We start from the raw sequence: 23,876 nt of genomic DNA on the forward strand, positions 1-23,876 counted from the left end.
GAAGAAGAAAAATCCCACATGGGTCAAGTGGAGGGCCCAAGAACCTAGACCTAGTTTCAGCAAGAGAGCCGAGTCTGCAGACCGAATGCGCACCCTCTGGCCATTGCCCCTGACTCCCCGCGTTCTCCACCTGCCAGCCCCATATCCAGTCATCCAGCCCGAGAAGTCTTCTCACGGCCACGTGGAGCTACAAGGATTAAAGAGACACGTGTGTGTGGTCACACCCATCAGAACATGGACGATCCTGCCCGCGAGCCGAGCTCAACACGCAAAGACCTTCTGCCACATTTTATTCATCAGCCAACGACCTTGAAATATGTGAATTCATTAGAATCCGTCCTTCTTAGGGCGTGAGACACAGAGGCAGGCAGAGTTTAGTGAACTGCTCAAGGCCTCCTAGTAATTCACTGTAGGGCTGGGATTTGAAGCCAGGCAGTCTGCCTTCAGAGCCCATCCGCGGGGCCTCTGTTCCATCCCGCTTCTGACGACCAGCTCCACAGACCACAAACCAGGGGATAAATGCAGGGTATTATTATTATTCCCTAAGCTCTCTTGTACCTGTTTCTTCTTCCCATGCCCACTGCCCCCGTCTAAGCCCAGGCCTGGATCACCTCACACATAAGTGAAATATGAGAGCCCCAGGCGTGCCCTTGTGGTGCAGCGTGTTAAGGATCTGACACTGTCACTGCAGTGGCTTGGGTCACTGCTTTGACGAGGGTTCCATCCCTGGCCCGGGAACTTCCATATGCCACAGGCATGGCCAAAAAATAGATGTTAGAGCCCCAGGATCTTCTAACTGGAAAGGATCCTAAAGTTCTTTGACTCTCATTTCTCCCCCAGTGCAGTAAGCTGCCCACCACATGTTGGCTCACAATCCCAACTGGGCTCCAGACAAGTTCTACCTTGTCCACACAATGGGAATCACTCAAGTTTTTGAAAGTTTGAATTACTCACCAGCATTTAAAAATTGGGGGAGTTCCCATTGTGGCTCAGGGGAAATGAATGAAATGAATCTGACTAGCATCCATGAGGACGCAGGTTCAATCCCTGGCCTTGCTCAGTGGGTTAAGGATCGGCGTTGCCATGAGCTGTGGTGTAGGTCACAGACGCAGCTCAGATCCCTTGTTGCTGTGGCTCTGGCGTAGGCTGGCAGCTGCAGCTCTGATTAGATCCCTAGTCGGGGAGCCTCCATATGCTGCGGGTGCTGTTGGTCATTGTTTTTTTTAACTTTGGTACTATATGTCTTGCTTTGCCAACTAGATGCTAAGCTGCTTGCTGCTTTATTAACCTCCAGGAATCCAGTCGAGGGTCTTTTTTTTTTGCTTTTAAGGGGTGCACTCGTGGCATATGGAGGTTCCCAGGTAGGGGTCTAGTTGGAGTTGCAGCTGCCGGTCTACACCACAGCCACAGCAACGCAGGATCTAAACTGCATCTGCAACCTAAACCATAGCTCACGGCAATGCCAGATCCTTAACCATACTGAGTGAGGCCGGGGATCGAACCTGCAACCTCATGGTTCCTAGTTGGATTCGTTTCCTCTGTGCCACAACGGGAACTCCGAGCATCTTGTATGTGGTGGTAGATGTTTGAAATATTTTTGGATTAACCAATGACATCCCCAAGGAGTCTCTATCACTCAGGAACACATGACAGGTAGTTCAAGAGCAGGAATTTAATGCAAATATTGCCAGGGATCAGGTCCCTGTGATACAAGGCACAGCAGGGGAAAGATGGAGAAAAGATCTGAGAACAATGAGGCCGAGTCCATGAAGGAAAGACTTGCGAATACTGCTTAGATGACTATTGCTCAAAATCTGCCATTTGGAGCAGCAGCTCTGCCAATCATGGCAGAGAGCTTCCAACAACATATACTAAAAGGGCCATTCCAGCACATACCACAAACAGTGCCTACAGCAACGACCTCAATAATACCCTTCGTTGACCTTTCCTCTCTTCCTAAAGCCCTCTCCCAGCTCCCTCACTCCTGACTCCTAGGATCACCTCCAAAACAACCTGCACCAAGTCATGCAAGGCCATGTCTGAGTGTTTCTGAGGTTTTCATTTTCCCCCTGCTATTTGATGTGGTGGGAGATGTAAGACTTCAAATGTGAGACGGTTGGTTGTCTTCAAACCTGTGACTACGGCAATGCTCCCAACGCATTCTCCACCAAGCTGAATGGGGAAGATAAAGCCTTATTCTTCCAGGAGGGGATCTAAAAAGGATCGGACTAGGCCCCCTTGCATGAATATTTTAGACCCAACGAAAAGCTGTCATCTGGTGGCAGTCCTTCTCTGGATTGAATTACTGTTCCGTAGAGAGATGATTCAAAGCAAGGCGCCACGCCTAGGCACTCTTATATGGGAACCCCAAACAAAACAATATTGTTATTATATTGGCTCTCCGGCACTTGGGACAACGGGCGCGCTTCCAAGAACTGTATTTTCAGATTTTACTACACAACCGACAAAATGAATGAACACATTTGGCACGGCCGACACGTGTTTACTTGAGCTGCGTTCATCTCACGTCACACTGCTTAATAAATACTCTGACAGAACGTTTTTATTAAACAATTAACAATGACTTCACTCAAGAAAACTTCAGCTCCTAGCTGAGGGAATTTGCCAAAGTACAAACGACTGGCAGTTGGAGGTGGGCCTTGGCCAAAATGGGGAGAGAGTGAAATGTGCTCTTGATCCCCTGCAGAAGCCCCTGGGTCTTGCTCTTGTCCATCCTCACGCGGCCCCCCACTCACCCAGCCCGTTGTCCCTTCACCCCTCCAAAATTGATCGGGCCTCTCTCAGGGGTTTGGGGACTGTCCCTTCCTTGAGGGACCAGGAGATGCATTTTGGAGTGTCCATAAAGTCCCTGAAATAGAGCACAAATTTGTATGTATTCCTATGCTTTTTTTTTTTTCCTGGGAAGAGTCGAGTCCCAAAAGGGGATCTTTGTTTAATTTTTTTAAAGGGCCGCGCCTGTGGCCTATGGAGGTTCCCAGTCTAGGGGTTGAATCAGAGCTGTAGCTGCCGGCCTACACCACAGATCCCAGCCGAGACTGCGACCTACAGGGCAACGTGGGATCCTTAACCCACTGAGTGAGGCCAGGAAGCGAACCTGCAACCTCATGGATCCTAGTCGGGTTTGTTACCACTGAGCCACGACGGGAACTCCAAGGGATCCATTTTAAATTAACAAGCATTTATAGAGCGTTACTACGACCAGGCGCATCATAAATATTAACTCACTTAGTCCTCATACAACAATATGAAGCAAGTCATTCCCATTTTACAGATGGGGAAACCAAGGCACACGGAGGGCAAATACTATGTGTAGTGAAGGGACAAAATGAGGATGGGAGCCCAGGCTTTTCAGCCCCACTACGCCGGGCTGCTGCTCATCTTGGGCTGTGGTCTGAAACAGTGAAGAGCCACTGATCACCCTGCTCCAGGGGAGAGCTGTGCACTTTAGGAAGGAGGAGAGTCTTGAAATAAACTACTTTGACAGGCGGGAAATATTAGGGCATCCTCCTCCCTTCCCAGGGCCCTTGAAGTTCGATACGTAGACAGTAATGAGGCTGCTCGTCAAGGCCAGTGCACATATTGGAGGGTTTTGGTTGTATTTCCCATTGCAAGATGCTAACCACAAGTCACTCTAACTTCTGAAGACTGGTAGCTTCTGGAGCTTTTCTTTTTTTATTTTTTTGGTCTTTTCTAGGGCCACTCCTGCAGCATATGGAGGTTCCCAGGCTAGGGGTCTGATCGGAGCTGTAGCCACCGGCCTACGCCACAGCCACAGCCACGCCAGATCCGAGCTGCGTCTGCAACCTACACAACAGCTCAGGACCATGCCGAATCCTTAACCCCACTGAGTGAGGCCAGGGATCAAACTCGCAACCTCATGGTTCCTAGTCAGATTAGTTAACCACTGAGCCACGACAGGAACTCCTTTTTTTTTTTTTTTTTTTTTAAGATTTTTTTTTAAATTATTCAATGAATTTTATTACATTTATAGTTGTACAACGATCATCACAACCCAATTTTATAGCACTTCCATCCCAAACCCCCAGCGCATCCCCCCACCCTGTCTCCTTTGGAAACCATAAGTTTTTCAACGCCTGTGAGGTCGTATCTGTTGTGCAAAGAAGTTCATTGTGTCCTTTTTTTAGATTCCACATGTCAGTGACAGCATGTGATGTTGATGTCTCACTGTCTGGCTAACTTCACTTAGCGTGATAATTTCTAGGTCCACCCATGTTGCTACAAATGCCATTATTTCTTTCCTTTTGATGGCTGAGTAATATTCCAGTCTGGTATGTAAATGCTGCTTAGTGCTTTGGGGGGCAGGGAGGGAGAGAGACAGACTGGCCTCTACTGAACACTGACCACACTGGCATTATACCCCTGCTTCTTCACGGAATCTCCCAACGTTCCCAGGAAACAGATGGCCCTCTACCCAGACCGTGTCTCCTACTCTCCTGTCACTCAGCCATTCCGGCCTCCCTGCTGTTCCTCCAACACACCACGCATAGTCCCACCTCAGGGCCTTTGCACTTGCTGCTCCCTCTGCCTGAAACACTCTGCCTCCAGAGAGCCCCTTGGTCTGCTCTGGTGCTTCTTCTGAATGCGGCTCACACACCACCTTCTCTGAGAGACTGATCCAGACCATTCTATTTAAAACCACAGCACTTTCCCCTTGGCCTGACCCTCTCCACTCCCTGACCCACAAGACTCCTTGCCGTCCAGCGAGTATGTATATATTTATGTATGTGTATATTTATGCATGTGTGTACATACACACACACACACACACACACACACACACACAGGGCCCTAAAGGTGGGTGTCCCCTAACATTTTGTGCCCTAGATCTCTCACATGTGTCATCCAAGTCCCAGCCCTGTATTATACATAACCTTTTTTTTTTTTGCCTCCAAGAACCAGTTTTTCTGCATGGGGGCTAAGTTGCCGCATAGAGCACGTGCGCTCTGTTTCCTCCCGAAGAGATGATACGGCCTAAGGAAAGCACCATCTGCCTGGGGGCCTCTCCTGCCTGATCCCCACTAGTGTCTAGGGTGATCCTGCTGTGAGTCAATTACTGCTCAAGCACCCGTAATTTATGGGTTAGCGAGAGTTGCTGGTGGAAGATGTTTACGCGCAGAAGCACCTCGAGGGGGCCCCAGTGGTTAGGGTAGGAAACCATCCCGGTCTCCCTCACGCCACTCTGCCAGCTCGCAGTCGAGTCGCGACCACCCCCTTAGCATTTTAGCTTAGGTTCTCCGGGGGTGCAGCGCCCAAGATAAGGGCTTGAGTGCAAAACGGGACTCCCCTTTCTCTCCAACCTCCAGCACAGAACACTATTTTTTTTTTTTTATAGCTTTGAAATAAACGAGGAGGGTGACCCGAAGTGGGATGGCTAGAGAGCAGCCTCCTGCAGCAGACTGGCCGAGACCTGATGCGGACTTGAACCAAACAGAGCTTGGGCATGAAAAGAGAGGTTCAACAGACACGTCTAAGGTAAGACGAGAGGATATGGGGAGGGATGTCGGGGTGACGGAGAAGCATGATAGTTAACCTATTGAACCCCAACAGCCCCTATGACATCGCCCTGAATCCCTCAAGTGTGGCAGGTAGATTAACAAATAACAAATGTTGGCAAGGATGTTGGGAAAAGGGAACCCCGGTGCAGTTTATGGGCATGTAAACTGTTGCAGTCACTGTGGAAAACAGTAAGGAGGATTCTAAAAGCTAAAAAAAAAAAAACTACTTACTATATGACTCAGCAATTCCACTCGGGTATATATCCAAAAAAACCAAAAACATTAATTCGAAAAGATACCAACACCCCAATGTCCACAGCAGCACTATTTACAACTGCCAAGATATGGAAGCAACCTAACTGTCCAACAATAGATGAATGAATGAAGATGTGCTGTGTGTGTGTGTGTATATGACATACACACATATACACAATGGAATACTACTCAGCCATAAAAAATGAAATTTGCCACTTGCAGCGACAAGGATGGACTTGGAGGGTATTATGCTAGTGCGATAAGTAAGACAGAGGAAGACAAATACTGTATGATATCACTTATCTGCGGAGTCTGAAAAAATACAACAAACTAGTAAATTTAACAGGAAAGAAGCAGACCCATAGATATAGAAAACAAGCTAGTGGTAACCAGTGGGGAGACGGAAGGAGCAAGGGGCAAGACAGGGGTGCAGGAGTGTGAAGTACAAACTATCAGGTACAGCCTGAGCTGCAGGGATGTGTTGTGTAGCATGGAGAATATAGCCAACATTTTGCAGTGGTTGAAAATGGAGTGTCACCCTTGGGGACTGAAGAGCACTCCATTGTGCCCCTCTAACTTGGATGGTACTGTGCAGCAATTATACTTCAATACAAAAAAGCAAAAACAAAAACAAAACAAAAAAAGAACCCAGCCTCTAAAACCAAACAGCCTAGATCCAAATCTGCCACCTGCTAATTTTGTACAACTTTTGTCATCTACCATGATGTAACTTTAGATAACTTACTTAACCCACCTACACTTCAGTTTCCCATCTGGAAAAGAGGGATGAAGATAATTCTAGCAGGACAAACTTCATAAGAATACACAATAAATGCTGCTCATGTCAGCAGTGAATACAATGATGCTCTCTCTATTCCTCATTTTCCTAGTGACTTTTCCAAAAGTGATCTCTCCTTTCTAAGCAGCAAGACTCCCACTTCAACTTCTTTTTTCTTTATACGATTTGCTTCTGATTTTCAAAATGCCATTGGGATCATTTTGGACACATGTGCAGAAAGAAGCAGAAGTCAGAGTTCGGGAGCTCTGGTAACCAAAACTTACTTTTCCTAAGTTCTTATACGAAATCAAGACCCAACAAGAAAAGTGGAAGACACTGCAGATTATGATGTTATTAGGTTGTCATTCCAGTGGGATATACAGTCTCCTGAGGGGTCTTAAGCTAGCTTATAAAAATTAACATCCATGTCTTTCCTGATTATAATAATAATATGGGCTAATGTGGAGAAAAGTCTAAACCACAAAAACGTACAGAGAAAAACAAAAAAATATTCATAGTTTTACCATTCACAGATAACACTGGCTGGCGTAGGATCTTGGGAATGTTTTGGGGCCAGCTGCAAAAGAGAAACCACCAGAACATTGGGAGATGCTAGCGTCATGTTTTGATTAGAACTATAGGCAGGAGTTCCCGTAGTGGCGCAGTGGTTAACGAATCCGACTAGGAACCATAAGGTTGCGGGTTCGGTCTCTGCCCTTGCTCAGTGGGTTAACGATCCGGCGTTGCCGTGAGCTGTGGTGTAGGTTGCAGACGCGGCTCGGATCCTACATTGCTGTGGCTCTGGCGTAGGCCGGTGGCTACAGCTCTGATTCGACCCCTAGCCTGGGAACCTCCATATGCCGCGGGAGCGGCCCAAAGAAATAGCAAAAAGACCAAAAAAAAAAAAAAAAAAAAAAAAAAAAAGAACTATAGGCAGACCAGAGTTCCCACTGTGGTGCAACAGAAAAGAACCTGACAGGTAACCACGAGGACACAGGTTTGATCCCTGGCCTCGCTCAGTGGGTTAAGGATCCGGTGTTGCTGTGAACTGTGGTGTAGGTCACAGACGCAGGCTCAAGGCTGGCTACAGCTCTGTTTCAACCCCTGGTCTGGGAACCTCCACAGGCCGTGGGTTTGGCCCCAAAAAGACAAAAAAAAAAAAAAAAAAAAAGAAAAGGATAGGCAGACCTCAGAGATAATGCAGGTTGGATTCCAGACGACCATGATAAAGCAAATATCACAATAAAGAGAGTCGCATGAATTTTTTGTTTCCCAATGTATATAAAAGTTACCTTTATGCTACACTGTAGTCTATTAGGTGTGCAATAGCATTATGTCTAAAATAACACATACCTTAATTTAAAAATACTCTATTGCTTAAAACTGCTAACCACCACGTGATCCTCCAGCAACTGTAGTTGTGTCACATCAAAGATCACTGATCACATACCACCATAACAAAAACAATGAAAAAAATCTGAAATACTGCGAGAATTATCAAAACGTTATACAGAGACATGAACAGCAAATGCTTTGGGAAAATGGTGTCAACAGACTTGCTTAGCATGGAGTTATCACAAACCCTTCACTTTATAAAAAAAAACGAAACATTTGCAAAGCGCAATAAAGCAAAGTGCAATAAAACGAGGTACGCCTGTGTTAAAAGACACAAAACTGAGCTCATTAGCTTTCTAGTACTAATGAGTGGTGGCTTTGTAATGCAGCATCATGGCTAGGCTGAACTACGGTTCCCAGAATTCCCTTTCCTTTATGTTTCTGGATGGTGTGAGACACAAGGGAGCTTCTTGTGGGAGATGTGGGCAGAGGTGGAGCAGCAGCCATTTTGCCGTTGCCACACGTCGGCAATTATCAGCTGCCTCACCTCATTCATAAGAAGGAGCTGCCAGCCGGCAAGCACTCCACCTTCCCCTGGATCTTCCTCCAGCTTCTCTGACTCCTGGGCTAGGTGTGCATTTGATTTTGTGCTGAAGGGCCCGGCTTCAGGAGGACATCCATACCACCAAAGTCAAGGACAAGATGAAAAGATGTAGGTTTCAGTCCATTCTGTGGCTACAATTCCTACTTGTGGGTTCCAGCTTGTTCTTGCTCTCCCCTATCTTACATCCATCCTCCCCTCCCTACTGCCTGCCCATCAGAGATGTCAAGTTCTAGCATCAGATGTGAAGACAACAGGTTTACAGAGACTGCTTAACCAGCTCTGACAGCTCTATAAGGTCAAATCCCTGCGACAAATTGGGAGTTCCCATCATGGCTCAGTGGTTAACGAATCCGACTAGGAACCATGAGGTTTCGGGTTTGATCCCTGGCCTTGCTCAGTGGGTTAAGGATCCGGCATTGCCATGAGCTGTGGTATAGGTCACAGACGTGGCTCGGATCCAGCAATGCTGTGGCTCTGGTGAAGGCCACCAGCTACAGCTCCGATTAGACCCCTAGCTTGGGAAACTCCATATGCCGAGGGTGAGGCCCTGGAAAAAAAAAAAGACAAAACAAAACCCCCCAAAAACCCTGTGACAGATTGCTTAGTGTGTGTATCCCTAGTGAATCTCCTTCTATGATTGAACCTGCCTTATACCTGCCTCTATACCAAATAGAAAACTTCTAAAGCAATTAGAACAAATGGTCTATGACTGTACTGTGCAGTATGGTACAGCTAGCCACATGTGGCTATTTAAACTTAAATTAATTAACATTAAATGTAAAAGGCATCAAAACACTATGCTACTGGCATAAAAACAGGAACATAGACCAATGGAACAAGATAGAAAGCCAACAAATAAACCCATACACCTATGGTCAACTAATCTATGACAAAGGAGGCAGGTATATAAAATAGAAAAGAGACAGTCTCTTCAATAAGTGGTGCTGGGAAAACTGGACAGCTACATGCAAAAGGATGAAATTAGAACACTAACACCATATACAAAAATAAGCTCAAAATGAGTTAAGGACCTAAATGTAAGACTGCATACTATAAAACTCTTAGAAGAAAACATACACAGGACACTCTGACATAAACTGCAGCAATATCTTCTCAGATCCACCTCCTAGAGTAATGAAAATAAAAACAAAAATAAATAAATGGAACCTAATTAAGCTGAAAAGTTTTTGCACAGCAAAGGAAACCATAAACAAAATGAAAAGATAACCCACAGAATGGGAGAAAATATTTGCAAATGAAGCAATTGACAAGAGATTAATCTTCAAAATATATAAACACCTCCTGCAGCTCAACATCAAAAAACCAAACAACCCAACTGAAAAATGGGCAGAAGATCTAAATAGACATTTACCCCAAGAAGACATCCCGATGGCCATAAAACACATGAAAAGATGTTCAACATCACTCATTATTAGAGAAATGCAAATCAAAACCACGATGAGGTACCACCTTACACCAGCCAGAATGGCCATCATCCAAAAGTCTACAAACAATAAGTGCCAGAGAGTGGGTGGAGAAAAAGGAACCCTAGCACACTGCTGATGGGATTGTCAATTGGTGCAACCACTGTGGAAAACAGTATGGAGATTCCTCAGAAAACTAAAAACAGAATTACCATTTGATCCAGCAATCCCACTCCTGGGCATCTATCCACAGAAAACCATTATTTGAAAAGATACATGTACTCCAATGTTCACTGAAGCACTATTTACAATAGCCAAGATGTGGAATTGAAGTAACCTAAATGTCCATTGACAGAGGAATGGATAAAGAAGATGTGGTACATATATACGATGGAATATTACTCAGCTATATAAAAGAATGAAATACTGTCATTTGCAGCAAGACGGAAGGACCTAGAAAGTATCATACTAAGTGACGTTAGACAGTGAAAGACAAACATCATACGACATCACTTACATGAGGAATCTTTAAAAAGGACACAAATGAACTTATTTGTAGAAGAGAAACAGAATCACAGACTTTGAAAAACTTAGGGTCACCAAAGGGGACAGGTGGGGGGGTGGGAGTAATGAACTGGGGTGTGGGATTAGCATGTGCACACTGAGGTCTATGGAACAATAGGCCATTGGGGACCTGCTGGAGAGCACAGAGAACTCTACCCAGTATTCTGTGACAATCTATGTGGGAAAAGAATCTGAAAGAGAATGGGATGTGTGTACATGTATAACTGAATCACTTTGTTGTACAGCAGAAATCATCACAACCTTGTAAATCAACTACACCTCAATAAACAAAACAAAAAAAAAATCCAGTTTCTCAGTCACATTTCAAGTATTCAACACATGTGGTTGGTGGCGATATATATTGGGCAGCACAGATACAGAACACTCCCATTATCACAGAAATTTTTATTAAGCATGCTGGTCTCTAGTGATGACAGCTAGTATGTGCTGAGTTCTTACAATGTACCAGATGCATTACAGCCATCTGTTTTACATGTATTAAACTCATTTAATCTGCATAAAGCTCCATGAGAGAGATACTGCTGCTTTACAGATAAGGAAACTAGAGCACAATGATTAAATAAATGGCAGAGTTAGGACTTGACCCCAGAAGTCCAGAGCCCGCAGTCTTAACCTTATGCCATATTGTGATGGTTCCAGTGGCCTGGGGTGGCACAGTGAGAGTGGGCAGCTCTGCTGGCGTCTCCTGACAACAAATGACTCGTGACTACAAATGACCCTCTCCCAATTGGACAATGAGCTTCTCAGTAGTGCCAAGAATGGACTCCCCCAGATTTCTTAGACTGTATGCACCTAGGTTTCAAGAAACAAAGGGATGTCTACCCCATCCCACCCTACCTTCCAATGGCAGAATGAACGAGATGTACCAACAGCCCTGCCTCATTAGTTAAGGTAAGGCAAGTTGCTACCATAAATAAAACCCCAAATCTCAGAGGCTAAAAAAATGGAAATTTATGTTCGATGCCAGCAATCGGCAGGCGAGGGTGGAGGTCAAGGTGGGGCAGAGAGAGGGGTGTCCGTTGATTCAGGGACCCAGGCTGGCAGAGGTACTGCCATCTCTGGAGAGCAACATCCAGTCAGGCAAACAGGTGGGAGTTTTTAAAGGCGAGGCCAGGCAAAGGCAAACATCATTTCTGCCCATACCCATTGGCCAGAACTCAGTCACATGGCCACTTCTAATTGCAAGGGATTCTGGGAGATGTAGTCCAGCTATGTGGTGAGGAAGAAAAAATAAAGGTTGGGTGAGCTGCCAGTCTCTGCCATATCACATTTAATTGGAGTGCTATAGAGTAATGATACCCATCAAACTAATGATAGGACAAAATTAATGCTAAAAGCACTCTCCCCAGCCCTTTTCTCTCTTGTTCTTTGCCCTTATGTTGACAAGGTCAAAAGTCAGGGAATCAGAGTTCCTTGTCGTGGCTCAGCGGTAACAAACCCAACTAGTATCCATGAGGACATAGGTTCCATCCCTGGCCTCGCTCAATGGGCTAAGGATCCGGTGTTGCTGTGAGCTGTGGTGTAGTTCACAGATGCGGCTCAGATCTGGCATTGCGGTGGCTGTGAGGTAGGCTGGTGGCTACAGCTCTGATTCAACCCTAGCCTGGGAAATTCCATATGCCGTGGGCGCGGCCCTAAAAAGACAAAAAAAAAAAAGTCAGGGAATCAATATGAATCAGAGGAGAAGGACTTCTTGCCGCCCTGAGACTGCATATGAATCCTCCCTTCTCTGTGACTCACTTCCCCAGCTTTGCTCCCTGTTAACACTTATATCATGGTTTTTTTCATGACCTCCCCAAAGTAGGACTCCCACATGACAAACCAGTTCTACAAATAGTGACATATTAGTAAAAGCCACAAAGAACCACTGAATTATGGAGATTCTTGCTGCATCCTACTTAGTTGAAAAAGGTTTATTTTTGAGCTCCCTCTGTTTTGAAGCCTTGTAAACCTTAACCTTTGCTATAGCACTTCTGGGTAGAAAATTTTAGCAGATCCTTAGGCCTTCGCATGCTGGTGGATGCTGTTCTAATATCTTCCCCTTCTATTGTCTTTGGCTTGTCATGAGCTTTGAAAGTTTGATCTGACTTCCCACTTTTAATAAGGTATAACTCTTGATTTAGTAATCTCCATATGAATAAAAGACCCACCTATGTCCATTTATTTCCAAATGATTAATGAGCATGCCTCCATAAACAACTTTAAAGGTGATTAAGAGACTAGGCTCTTAATGGAGGGGTTCAAAGCTTGGCTCTGCCTTGAATAAGCTTCTAACATTTCTCTGCCTGTACTTCATCTGTAAAAGGGGGGTGATCACTTTGAACGAAATTATGTTACATTCATAAAGAATTTTTTTTTTTTTTTTTGGTCTTTTTGCCATTTCTTGGGCCGCTCCCGCGGCATATGGAGGTTCCCAGGCTACGGGTCGAATCGGAGCTGTAGCCGCCGGCCTATACCAGAGCCACAGCAACGCCGGATCCTTAACCGACTGAGCAAGGCCAGGGATCAAACCCGAAACTTCATGGTTCCTAGGTGGATTTGTTTCCACTGCACCACAACGGGAACTCCAAGTTTTCATAGCTTAAGAGGGTAGGAAGCCATCTCCCAGAAAGACCGTGGGGTTCTATCTCTTTGTATTTCACATCAGGAAATGGCAGTCCATAGGAATCTATTTGAGAGCAAAGGAGACTTGAAGATGACCTAGTACAATATTGCAAATCGAGCAAATTGGCTCAGGCAGTCACTTACACTCTATGCCTTTATTTCAAAAATGGTTTATTTACCTAAAATAGGCTGCATGAGAAAACAGAGTGTGATGTTTGCTCTGTTCAAAATTATACTGGTTTTCCACTGCTGATCACAAACACTGGATACAGTAATCTTTGTTGTCATTTCTCAACGCAAAAATGGAAAGAAAATTTTCCTTAAATAAATCAATTGAAAGATAGCATCTTTTAGGACGTGGAGTACACTAGAAGAAAAGAATTACAACGTAAGCCAGAGGTAGACAAAAGACTAGATACTGAAGTGAGGAAAGAAAGAAAAGAAGCTCAGGAACATGAAAAGATGTGCCCAAAGATTATTCATTCCCAGTTTTGAAGGCCTACTGTGTACCAGGCACCAGAATTACAGCAGGGAATAAAACAAAACCCCCGGCCTCAGAGTTCACATTCTAGTGATGCTACGCAACTCAATTCAAAGTTTTAAAATTCTACCTTTTTTTTCTCACAGATCCGAGCCACGTCTGTGACTTACACCACAGCTCACAGCAACGCCGGATCCTGAACCCACTGGGCGAGGCCAGGGATCGAACCCTCAACCTCATGGTTCCTACTCAAATTCGTTCCCGCTGCGCCACGACAGGGAACTCCTAAAATTCTACTTTTAAAATATCGTATAACTGAAAAGTTCTTCACTATTTTAAACTCATCCCCTCCTGACTATATACCAAAACCCAGCATTTATCAGATTTTATTGAGAATCAAAATCAATCAGTAACCAACATAGTAACAAGTCATATTGCACATTAGGAGCAAAGCAAACGAAGCTATAGAGTTGAAACACAAGACAGGTACATGTTGAGTTCTCGTTTATTCAATTAATCCGATAACCATAAGCAATTCTAATTTAGTCACCAAAGCAAGACGACTGCCCGTTTTATATTTTTCATTTCTCTCATCCTGAAATCAACAAAATTCTATTCTATATTAAATGTAAGAGCGACAAGAGGATAACCTTTTCCTGGGGCTGTGTGCATTCCTACAGCGAAAGAGGGAACGATACAGGTCAAGTAGGACACTGATGTTAAAAACAAACACAACTGCCACAGACATCGTTGCAAAAGCGTCCTCATTTTATCCTGATGGTTTTTTTTACTGCGCGGTTATCCTGTGAACATGGACCTTCTTGCCAAGATCAATCTGTTTCTTGTTATTTCCTTGAAGCAAAGATGTACCCACATCAAGGTCCACCTCGACAGCATGTTCTCGTGCAACATTCACTTACTTCTTAATAGATTAAATCAGTGCAACTATTGCTTTTATTCTTCAGATCTCTCTTGATCTTTTGCCAGTCCTCTGGGGGTACAAATCCATCCCAGGATAAATGAATACAGTGAAGTTTCAGTCAAAGTGGAAAACACATTTTCAACTGCTTCAGGGACTAAACACCGAGGAAGCGGTAAAGGACACAAGGTCTAGAATGCCACCGCTTCCACTCTCCACCAGTGTGAACTTGGAAGTGACTCAAATTGTCCAAGCCTCTGCTCCCCCATCCAGACAATGAAGGATTAACACTTGGAGCTCCCGTGGTGGCTCAGTGGTTAACGAATCTGACTAGGAACCATGAGGTTGCGGGTTCGGTCCCTGCCCTTGCTCAGTGGGTTAAGGATCCGGCGTTGCCGTGAGCTGTCGTGTAGGTTGCAGACACGGCTCGGATCCCACATTGCTGCGGCTCTGGCAGAGGCTGGTGGCTACAGCTCCGATTGGACCCCTAGCCTGGGAACCTCCATATGCCGTGGGAGCGGCCCAAGAAATGGCAAAAAGACAAAAAAAAAAAAAAAAAAGGGATTAACACTTGACTGTAGCTACTATTAGGATTCACATGGGTAACACATGAAACGTGTGTGACATGATGGCACACACAGTACACCTTTGTAAAGTTAACTCTCACATGTGTTAAAATGCTTTCAGAGGCAAGTCACAGACCCTCAGTTAAAAGGGTCCTAACAGGGAGGACATTCACTGCGCCCACTAATAAGAGATCCGAAGGCGCACAGTTCTCCAGTTGGGCCTAAGGCTCGGGGATGGTAACGAAGGTCCAGGCCCTTCCCTGCCTTCTGCTCTTTCGTCCTTGGGATCCTGTTAATTCAGCGATTTAACCTCTTCAAAACCTCAGGTTATCTCCATTTTCTAGTTGGACTCCCTCGCATCTCTCAGGGTTTTTAAGATGGCTATGACTTTGCAGGCATCCAGTCCAAACACAAAAATGTCCGGGCACAGCACGATCCAATAGAACTTTCTGCATCGATGGAAATATTCCATATCTGCACTGTCCAGTACAGCAACCACTAGCCCTGTGTGAACGCTGAGCACCTGAGATGTGCTAGTGGGATTGAGGAGCTGAGGGTTTTTTTGGCCCAGCCCATGGCATGCAGAAGATCCAGGGCCAGCGATGGAACCCTCGCCACAGCAGTGACCTGAGCCACAGCAGTGACAATACCAGATCCTTAACCCGCTGAGCCATCAGGGAACTCCTGAATTTTAAATTTTATGTAATTTTAATTAATTTAAATCTAAACAGCTGCATGTGGAGCTCCCCTGCAGTGCAGTGAGTTGAGGATTTGGCATTGTTACTGCAGCAGCTTGGGTTGTGGCCGTAGCTCAAGTTTGATCCCTGGCCTGTGAACCTCTACCTGCCATGTGCACAGCAACAACAACGAAAAAACCAAGAAAAATCTAAACAGCCACATGTGCCTAGTGGCCATCATGTTGGACGACTCATGTCCAGAGGAAGAAGAGGAACCATTTCTCTTTGAGCCCTAAGAGTGAGGAAAATTTTCTTTTTTCTTTTGTCTTTTGTCCTTTTAGGTCTGCACCCACGCCATATGGAGGTTCCCAGGCTAGGGGTCTAATCGGAGCTGTTGCCACTAGCCTACACCACAGGCACAGCAACGCCAGATCCGAGCCACATCTGCGACCTACACCACAGCTCATGGCAATGCCGGATCCTTAACCCACTGAGCGAGGCCAGGGATCGAACCCGTAACCTCATGGTTCCTAGTCGGATTCATTTCCGCTGAACCACGACAGGTACTCTGAGTGAGGGAAATTTTCCTAGAAGCCCCCCAGCAGATTTTCCCAAGTATCTTTTTGGTCAAAAATGGGTCACATGCCCCCTCCAAAATCAAACACTGGCAGCATTTCCATGGGTGGCTTAGAATATTCAGGGTTTACTCCTGAGTTGTATGTTAAGGTGTCAGCACCCTAGGCTTAGCCAGGGTGAAGAAAAAAGCTTGAGCAAGAAAAAAGCTTGAAACGGTGCGAAATATAAATGATAAGGAGTAGGTGCTATACCACTTCCACTCTGTTGAGATCATGAGTCCGCAAACTACTGTCCAAGGACCAAATCCAGCCCACCTACTATAGAGGCAAATAGTTTCACTGGTGCAAAGTCATGCTTATTCATTTACCTATTGTCTGTGGCTGCTTGGGAGCTCCACAAGCAGTGCTGAGTAGTTGCCACAGAGACCATATGGCGGACAAAGCCAAAAATAGTTATTATCTGGCTCTTTAAAGAAAAACTTGCCAACCTCTGGTCTAGAGGGACATTCCTCATGGTTAAAGTCACCCTTGTTAAAGATCTTGACTAAAATGCACCCATGTGGCCTAAAGCAAGCACTTTGTGCAGGCTGGTGTAGAAAAAAGAGTTCTGGAGAGCTGCTTTCAGCACCCTGAAACTGTTTCTTGCTTGTTAACCTAGAAAACTATCCATTGCTTTGAGCTTCCGTCTTCTTATCAGCAAAGTGGGAATAATACAAACGTCTCCGCCCACGTGAGAGGGACCTGGGGGGTTGACGTAAGCTAACGAGCTCTGCAAACCACGAAGACCTACCGAGATGTCCAGATGGGTTCCCACTGCTGTTCTAAAGGTTCAGCACTATTTGTTGCCACTGGATCCTCCAAAGAGACACTGGGACTTTTCCAGGAAACACAAGGCAAGAACAACACTGGCAACTAGGAGATTACCCCAGGCAACGGAAGCCATTTCTGGAGCTTTTATCAATATCAAAATCAAGAGATTCACTGGGTTCATTGTAACTTTTGAAATCACCGTATGTAAAAAAAGGAGTTTGAAAAAAAATGACTTTTTTCTTTGGTCCTTTTAGGGCCACACCTGCGGCACATGGAGGTTCCCAGGCTAGGGGTCGAATCGGAGCTGTAGCCGCCAGCCTACACCAGAGCCACAGCAACGCAGGATCCGAGCCGCGTCTGCAACCTACACCACAGCTCACGGCAATGCCGGATCCTTAACCCACTGAGCGAGCCTAGGAATCCAACCTGCGTTCTCATGGATGCTAGTCAGATTTGTTTCCAGTGAGCAAGCCATGATGGGAACTCCAAAAATATGACTTTTAAATTATTTCCAATTTCATATTAGGAACTTAGAAGAGAAGAGCATCCTCGAAATGGGACTGCAGAGATGAGCAGTTCTCTGTTTGAGGCGGATCCCACAGATTCCTGGTTCACCAGGACCACAAGTCAGGAATCCAAAGACCGTTCCTACTGGGTGATTGAACTCACAGAATGTCAGCGTGCAAGGCAATCTTAACAGGCAATCGGCTGAGCCCCTTCCTCATATGAAGGAGAGGAAATACATTCTTCCAGGGTAACGGGAGCCAGTGTACAGCCACCTCACTGATACCTGCGCAGAAGCGCAGAGGAATAATATACACTCTTTGGGTATCAGAACTCTTTGGGTTCAGACGAGGCGCATGTTGGTGATGTAAGCTGAGAGGAGAGGTCCCTGGTTTAGTGCATCTCTAAGCTTTCAGCTAGAGCCGCAGATCAAAACCAACCAATGAGCGAGAGGTTATGGAGCCCTTACTGTGTGTCAACACCATGGAAGGGACAGAGGGGAAAAAGAAATCACTCTTAACCTCAAGGACCTGACCAGAGAGTTCTTCATGAAAAGATAAAACCAGGAGGAGGAGCAGAATCCAGGATACAATGAGGTCTTCAACAATGGCTCGCAGTGTCCTGACACATCTTCAATGTTCAGTACGGATTTGTCTTACGGCGAGGTTAAGATGTATAGACAGGAGTTAGATGTAGAAACAATAGCAACAATAAGCAAAAAAAAAAAAAAAAAAAAAAATCCTTGGGCTTCCTTTGATGTCTAGGATGACTCCATCCTTTTTTGGAGACTCTGTTCTTTAGGTACAGGAAAGGGCTCCTTAAACCTAATAATTTAAGGAAGCTCTTTTTTTCTGCTCTAAAACGGTCTCTAGTTAACCCAATATATTTCGAATAAATGCAGTTTTTGTTTTCCCCGCTCTTTCTTCTGGTAGTCAAGACGGTTTCTGGGTTAGGGATGGGGTGCTAGTGTTCTTTCCACAGCAGGGGGAAGAGGCCTGGACCACGCTGAGCCCTGGCTTCTCAGGGGCCTCTCCGGAGATCTCCCTCCTGCTGCAGGGTTTCTGGGGAGCCCGCCGGCATCCGCTGCTAAAGGCTATGTCCCGTGGGCCCCATATTCTATTCTCTCAGAATCCTACCCTGGCCCGGGGGTCCCTCTCTTGCTGACCCGGGTCCCTTCAGTTCTCGCCACTGAGCGCCTGTCACATCCTCCATCCAGCCCCTGGTCTAACTTGTCCACACCATCCCATTTGCAGCCCTGTCCCTGCCCCTGGCTCTCAACAGAGCCACCCACTGGGAACATGAGGGCAATTTAGAGTCCCCACCTTGTCACGCAAGGGATGGGAAAGACGGAGAGGACATCACCCGCACGCTGCTGTCTGCCTAAACCCACTGTACTACCACTTCTCATCGCTCCCCGCCCCCCATGCTGATGTACAGGCCAGGGGAGGCGTTCTCAGGCAGAGTTCTAAGTGGAAAGTGGGAAACAATGTCCTCTGCTTTCCGTTTCCCCCTCAGCCCATCTATAGTCTCCATCATTCCTTGTCACCGCTTCTATCTGCCTGGGAAAGAGGCGGGGCCCAATGGAAGTGACTTCCCGCCTAGGCGGGCTTTGGGGAGGGGGTGGGAGATTGGCAGAGTATCCGATCACCACTATGGTATTTATAATCTCAACGTTCCAGACAGGAAATTGAGAGACAAGGGGTTTGGTGCTGGAGCACACTGTCAAACAAGACAGCTTCCCTGCCTGGGGAAGGATGTGTTTCCTCTTCCGCATACGCCTGTAGCAGATCGTCGTGCCTCCTACCGCTCTGACACGGGGTGCACGAGGAGGAACAAAGCCTTAGATGGACACGACACGAGAGAAGAAGAGGCGACGAGACAGTGAGGCCTTGGGAAAGGCGAATTCTAGAGAAACCTATCACTGGAAATGTCTGCAGCCCAGAGAGATGTAGGCCCACCCCAGAAAGAGAGTAAATGGGGATTATAGCTCATGAGATCACCAAACTGGCTCAAGTGTGTAATTGTTTCCAAATGGGGAAGACAACTCTGCAAGAATGAAATTATAACCATTATCCACTATTACGTCATCTCACCCTCTGGAAAACCGTTGTGCCTAAAAAGACCTCCTTGGAAGACAAAAAAAGAAAACTAAAGCAGAAGAAAGCAAGCAAAGAAAAAAGGCATTAGCACAGCCCAAGAGCTAGAGGCTAAAGGGAAGCAGAGTTAGCCGCCAAAGCTCTTTGGGGCTTCGAATGACTCCCTCAAACATCACCAAATTGCACAAGGGAAAGCGTTAAGGCCTGAGGGTTCTCTCTGTTGGCCAGTGGCCTAATGAGAGAAGGTCAGTCTTATCTCTCCTCACTGTCAAGAGCTACTGAGTCATCTCTCGGGCTTCCAGGGTGAAGCTACTGTGTTTGCCCTCCAGATCCCCCAGAGCCAGGGGCAATGGCCGCTCTCTGGCAGCTTACTTCAGGCTCCCTCTCCATCTTCTCCCCCTGCCTCAGTGTCAGGTTCACTCAGTCTTTACGTACTGGGCAACCCGGTAGAGTAGGAACAGGACTGGCTACTGGTTCCAATGGGGAATCCTCCAAGCTGTGTGACTCTGGGCAAATGACTTCATCTCTTTGACACTCAGTTTCTTCCCTGCAAACGAGACTAAAGATATCTACCAAAAAGAGTTTTTGTGAGGATTAAATGACCTACATAAAGCATCTAGAAGCATCTGCCCCAGGGCAGGCCCTGAGTACTCATTAGTTTTAATCCCTTGAGTTTCTTTTTTTTTTTAAATTTCTTTTTTTTTTTTTTCCACTGTACAGCATGGGGACCAAGTTACACTTACATGTATACATTTTTTTTCCTCCCTTTGTTCTGTTGCGATATAAGTATCTAGACAGAGTTCTCAATGCTACACAGCAGGATCTCATTGTAAATCCATCCCAAGAGCAATAGTTTGCATCTGTTAACCCCACCCTCCCAATCCCTCCCACTCCCTCCCTCTTCCCTCCCCGCCCCCGCCCCGGGAAGCCACAGGTCTATTCTCCAAGTCCATGATTTTCTTTTTTGTGGAAAGGCTCATTTGTGCTGTATATTAGATTCCAGATATAAGTGATATCATGTGGTATTTGTCTTTCTGACTTATTTCACTCAGTATGAGAGTCTCCAGTTGCATCCAAGTTGCTGCAAATGGCATTATGTCATTCTTTTTTATGGCTGAGTAGTGTTCCAGTGCGTGTATATACCATATCTTCCTAATCCAATCATCTGTTGATGGACATTTGGGTTGTTTCCATGTCTTGGCTATTGTGAGTAGTGCTGCAATGAACATGCGGGTGCATGTGTCTTTTTCAAGGAAACTTTTGTCCAGATATATGCCCAAGAGTGGGATTGTGGGGTCGTATGGAAGTTCTATGTATAATTTTCTAAGGTATCTCCATTATGTTGTCCATAGTGGTTGTACCAGCCTACATTCCCACCAACAGTGCAGGAGGGTTCCCTTTTCTCCACAACCCCTCCAGCACTTGTTGTTTGTGGACTTATGAATGATGGCCATTCTGACTGGTGTGAGGTGGTATTTCATGGTAGTTTTGATTTGCATTTCTCTTATAATCAGTAATCCCCTGAGTTTCTTATCCACCTTGCCAACCCTTCATTCTCCCTTCTCACCTGGCACAGACAATGCACTGAAAGGATCCATGATGCAAAGGAAGTACATCATGACAAGATGCAAAGTGAGAAGTATAAAAAGATACAGATAGAAAGAAAAGGGAGTGCTGGGGCCACACATGAATTCTCCTAAAGAGGTCAGGGAAGGTTTTAGAGAGGTTGTACTCTTGGGCTGGACTTTGGAAGATGAGTGTGTTTCCAAATGGGGACGACTCCGGGAAGCAGAGGGAGTGATGGGTATGTTAATGAACACTTCACTGCTATGGGCAACTGGGGCCCAATCCAAGAACTCACTAGGTCTAGAGAATACCCCTTAGCACTGGGCCACCAAGGGACAAGGAAGCTGGCATAAGTAAACACCAACTCCCACTGCTCACCAGTCATGGGGGTTAACTCCCTGACACTACTAGCTTGTTACACGCACAGGCCCATGGGCATGGATCATTCTCAGAGACACGAGGGAGCCATCAGCATGCACAGGGATGGGCCAAGGCGAAATAGGCATGGGACCAAGAGCATCTGCTACAGGTAGCTTAAGATGGAGCTAGACCATGGATCTGGCCAAAGCCATAAGTTAGAGCCCTACAGCCCTGACTCACACTTCAGGATTTAGTTACAGTTTGTATCGTTCTCACGTGTCATAACCATGTCCCTTTAACTAGAGTATAAAGGCCCTGAAGTCAGAGATGATGCTCTCTCAGCAGCCAGTAATGCTGGGCACACAGGAGGCACTCGCTACCACGCAAGTGACAGGCCAGTGTAGGAGGCGCGGCTCAGTACCCTTGGTTTTCATCAAGAACCAGATCTAAGCCAACCAGAACTGAAGAGAGCCTGCCTCGGTTCAAAGCTGTTCAGGGAGACGGTGCCTAAAAGCCATCCGGATGATCCGATCTAACATGCAATGGATTCCACCTTTATTTTTAACCTACAGATACACAACCCCCAAGCAACTGAGCCTGGTGCGGCAGAGAGGTGAAGAATACTGGAAGACAAGATAAGATGCCGCAGTAGTTAAACACAAAAACTTGGGGTCAGATGGCTTGCGTTTGAATTGCAGCTCTACAACCGAAATGTTGAACCTACGGCAAGCTGAGTGCCTTCTCTGTGCCTCAGGGTCCTTGTACGTAAAATGGAGCTAATAACAGTGCCTACTTCAAAGGGTAGCTTTGAAGTGAGTGAGCTTTACATGAGTTAGCCTTTTATACTGGGCTCAGAACAGGGGCTAGCACAAAGTAAATGTTATGAAAGTGACTATTAAATAACATGAATACTCCTGTGGGAGTTCTAAGAGATAATCATAAACACCTATTTAGCCCTTTCCAGATCCCAAAACACTTTATTAAAAAAAAAAAAAAACTTTGCACACATGATGTTATCTGTCATAAAAAGCTGTGGTGGGGGTGACAGGGTGGGAAGGAGAAAAGATTAAAAGAAAAATTTTTGCCTTCATGGAGTTTTTTTAAAAACGTATGGAGGGAGTTCCCGTCGTGGTGCAGTGGAAATGAATCCGACTAGGAACCAGGAGGTTTCGGGTTCGATCCCTGGCCTCGCTCAGTGGGTTAAGCATCTGGCATTGCCATGAGCTGTGGTGTAGGTCGCAGACACGGCTCGGATCCTGTTGCTGTGGCTGTGGTATAGGCTGGTGGAAGCAGCTCTGATTAGACCCCTAGCCTGGGGTTCTAATCTATATGCATTGGGTGCGGCCGTAAAAACAAAACAAAACAAACAAAAAAACCAAAACATGCATGGAGCCTTAGACGAGCCCATTGGGGGACTCAGGATTATACCTCCCCTTTTTTGGGGGGGGGGGGTCTTTTGTCCTTTTAGGGCCATACCTGTGGCATATGGAGGTTCCCAGGCTAGGGGTCTGATCAGAGCGGTAGCCACTGGCCTACACCACAGCCACAGCAACTCGGGATCTGAGCTGAGTCTGCGACCTACACCACAGCTGGATCCTTAACCCACTGAGTGAGGCCAGGGATCGAACCCGCAACCTCATGGATCCTAGTCGGATTCGTTATCCACTGAGCCACAATGGGAACTCCAGGATTATACCCATTTTGAAGATGCAGAAACAGAGGCTCATATACATCTAGTGTTGAATTGAGATCATACAAATAGCTGGTGGCAGGCATGGGGAGGGCTCTAACCCTTTCTACTACATTGTGTTGCTAACAGTAATGTTTCAGCCAATTCTTCAAGACCGTGGTTCTAAGCTTGGGCATGAATCAACATCCCCTGGAGGGCTGGTTAAAACATAGACTGTGGGAGTTGCTGTTGTGGCTCAGCAGTTAACGGACCCAGCCAGGATCCATGAGGATGCGGGTTCAATCCCTGGCCTCGCTCAGTGGGTTAAGGACCTGGTGTTGCCATGAGCTGTGGTGTAGGTCACAGACGAGGCTCAGATCTGGCGTTGCTGTGGCTGTGGTGTAGGCCGGCAGCTGTAGCTCTGATTTGATCCCTAGCCTGGGAACCTCCATATGCCGCGGATGCGGCCCTGAGAAAAGAAGGAAAAAAACCCCAAAACACAAGACTGTTGGCCCCACCCTCAGAGTTTCC

General features: G+C 46.1%; 1 protein-coding gene across 15 annotated transcripts in view; it reads right to left on the reverse strand.

Annotated features, from left to right (window-relative positions):
* ADGRG2 (adhesion G protein-coupled receptor G2) overlaps positions 1 to 23,876 on the reverse strand; it is a 237,400-nt gene that overhangs the window by 53,737 nt on the left and 159,787 nt on the right. The window lies entirely within an intron of this gene.

The sequence above is a fragment of the Sus scrofa genome, chromosome X, assembly GCF_054392235.1.
Source record: "Sus scrofa isolate SSC_HxYL_T2T_F1_AM1 chromosome X, Sscrofa_HxYL_maternal_Yorkshire_Landrace_v2.0, whole genome shotgun sequence".
NCBI lineage: Eukaryota > Metazoa > Chordata > Mammalia > Artiodactyla > Suidae > Sus > Sus scrofa.